Source organism: Solea solea, unplaced genomic scaffold (genome assembly GCF_958295425.1).
Source record: "Solea solea unplaced genomic scaffold, fSolSol10.1 scaffold_37, whole genome shotgun sequence".
In the NCBI taxonomy this organism is placed as follows: domain Eukaryota; kingdom Metazoa; phylum Chordata; class Actinopteri; order Pleuronectiformes; family Soleidae; genus Solea; species Solea solea.
Window position 1 is genome coordinate 375001 of NW_026704163.1, and position 2500 is coordinate 377500.

Genomic DNA, 2500 nt, shown 5'->3' on the forward strand with positions numbered 1-2500 from the left:
TGAACACAGCACAGCATTAACGAGCACCTGAGTCAAGGCATTGGACTCTGGGACTATCCATTTCCTGCACCGTCGGCCAAAGAGCTGTGTCTGGGAACAGCCACCCATTGCTGGCCAAGTGCACCTCATACTTACCTGGCAGGGGAGACACCATGATCAAGAAGGTGGTTCACCCAGGGCGAGGCTCAGCCATTGCACTCTGGTTGTGCTGACCCCTGCAAATTCCCCAAACGTGGGAATCTTGACTGCATAATTTTTGCTGGTGGGGTACTGCGTCCGCGCTCTCCCCCGATGACGTAGTTGTAAGCAAAGGTCAGCCGCCCAAAGTTCCGCCTTGTGTGCCCATCTCCAGGCTTCTCACGTGCTCGCAGAGCGACATCCCCAGTCTTTCCAAGTTGCTGGGAATGGGATGGTTGTGGGTGTTGTCTTTTAGCTCTAAGGAAATGTCATGCTCCCTTTCCCGGCTCTTTGTAGGAGAACTGGATTGATGGAGATGGATCCATGGCCATCGTGCCAAGGGTTAATACTTTGGCGCTTGTTCCGTCCACTCCTGTACATTGACCTGATATTGAAGCGATGCCAGGAGCAGCTCACCATTTCAGAAGCCCGGAGGAGCTGGGAAACGGCCCGGCAGTTTGTACTGCTCGGTGTGACACAGAGCTGCTTTGCTCATGCACTCACATCTACCACTAAACCTTGGAGGTGTGCCACAGCCTCAGCGATTGATAGAAAACTGCAGCACACAACCAACAGTAAGAATGCGCTTCCAAACATGCAGTCAAATGTGGGCGGTTGATTGGCCGGCAAACCAAAAACGTTGAAGAAAGGCTGTCCCAAGGTGGCCGGCCGGGCCGACCGAGACTGTGGTGACTCCGGCGGATAGACTCCTTGGCTGCCCTCAAGGAGAGGGTCTATGTCGACTCTGGTTTTTCTTCAAAATGCACAAGTCTTTCGCCTTTTACTAAAGACTTCCGTGGAGAGGAACGTCCGAGAGTTTAAGTTATTTTTGGTGGGCTTTGCTGTATGGCTGCGCCCTTTGAGTGTGTCAAATGTCAAGCAGCTGTCCGTCACGGCTCAGAGGTGCGCTTAGATCTCCTGGGGGCGGAGGTGATCGGCAGCAGCCTTTGTTATGCGCACTTCAGAAACATGGCACCACAACAAGTAACTTGTGCGCCAAGATCTTGAGTTGGCCCCAGACACTGGCGGGCCATCGCTTCTCGGCCTTTTGGCTAAGATCAAGTGTAGTATCTGTACTTATCAGTTTAATATCTGATATGTCCTCTATATGGGGATTAAATATGAAATGCATTTTTGAGCATTGGGCGGTGAAACCTGGGGCTTGCTCTCTTCACTCCTTGCATTGACCTGGTATTGCAGTGCCACCAGGAGCGGTGCACCGTTCTCTTTTTTTCTGTGAAAACCAAAGCAAGGCTGAAACTGGAAGGACATTAACGTGTGCCCGTGCGTCAACGTAATTGCAAGCCCACGTTTCTTGTAAGGAAGCAGCAGTGTAAAAGCGTGCTGCAGTGTAAAAGTGTGCTGCAGTGTAAAAGCTTACAGCACCTGGTATTCCCAGGCAGTCTCCCATCCAAGTACTAACCAGGCCCGACCCTGCTTAGCTTCCGAGATCAGACGAGATCGGGCGTGCTCAGGGTGGTGTGGCCGTAAGCCGACGGGCAGGTGACACAGACTCCTTTTATAGACCAGGCAAGGCCCCCTGCTCGTGGAGGGGCTCAAAAGTCAGCCTTCCGAACACACTGCACTTGAGCCTTTATCGCCACTACCTGCTACACTCTATTCCAGTATTTGGAAGCTACACCGAGATGGGTAAGCTGCTGTTGGTGCCGTCAGGTCCAGTTGTTGCTGAATCTATAGGAAATGACAGCCAGGTATGCCAGTGAAAAGGTCGAGTGTTTCCTCTCCAATGTGTGCTGGAGGTTGAAGTTGAACACAGCACAGCATTAACGAGCACCTGAGTCAAGGCATTGGACTCTGGGACTATCCATTTCCTGCACCGTCGGCCAAAGAGCTGTGTCTGGGAACAGCCACCCAGTGCTGGGCAAGTACACCTCATACTTACCTGGCAGGGGAGACACCATGATCAAGAAGGTGGTTCACCCAGGGCGAGGCTCAGCCATTGCACTCTGGTTGTGCTGACCCCTGCAAATTCCCCAAACGTGGGAATCTTGACTGCATAATTTTTGCTGGTGGGGTACTGCGTCCGCGCTCTCCCCCGATGACGTAGTTGTAAGCAAAGGTCAGCCGCCCAAAGTTCTGCCCCGGTGCCCATCTCCAGGCTTCTCACGTGCTCGCAGAGCGACATCCCCAGTCTTTCCAAGTTGCTGGGAATGGGATGGTTGTGGGTGTTGTCTTTTAGCTCTAAGGAAATGTCATGCTCCCTTTCCCGGCTCTTTGTAGGAGAACTGGATTGATGGAGATGGATCCATGGCCATCATGCCAAGGGTTAATACTTTGGCGCTTGTTCCGTCCACTCCTGTAC

General features: G+C 52.6%; 5 non-coding genes across 5 annotated transcripts; 4 read left to right on the forward strand and 1 right to left on the reverse strand.

Annotated features, from left to right (window-relative positions):
- The first annotated feature begins 127 nt into the window (after positions 1–127).
- LOC131454387 (U1 spliceosomal RNA) lies at positions 128–291 on the forward strand. Its single transcript, XR_009239055.1, has one exon. It is a non-coding gene; the product is annotated as a U1 spliceosomal RNA (small nuclear RNA).
- A 626-nt stretch (positions 292–917) lies between these two features.
- Positions 918–1030, forward strand: LOC131454024 (U5 spliceosomal RNA). Its single transcript, XR_009238707.1, has one exon. It is a non-coding gene; the product is annotated as a U5 spliceosomal RNA (small nuclear RNA).
- Positions 1031–1209: 179 nt separating this feature from the next.
- LOC131453863 (U2 spliceosomal RNA) lies at positions 1210–1402 on the forward strand. Its single transcript, XR_009238555.1, has one exon. It is a non-coding gene; the product is annotated as a U2 spliceosomal RNA (small nuclear RNA).
- A 149-nt stretch (positions 1403–1551) lies between these two features.
- On the reverse strand, positions 1552–1670 carry LOC131454155 (5S ribosomal RNA). Its single transcript, XR_009238830.1, has one exon. It is a non-coding gene; the product is annotated as a 5S ribosomal RNA (ribosomal RNA).
- Positions 1671–2072: 402 nt separating this feature from the next.
- On the forward strand, positions 2073–2236 carry LOC131454388 (U1 spliceosomal RNA). Its single transcript, XR_009239056.1, has one exon. It is a non-coding gene; the product is annotated as a U1 spliceosomal RNA (small nuclear RNA).
- Positions 2237–2500: the final 264 nt, after the last annotated feature.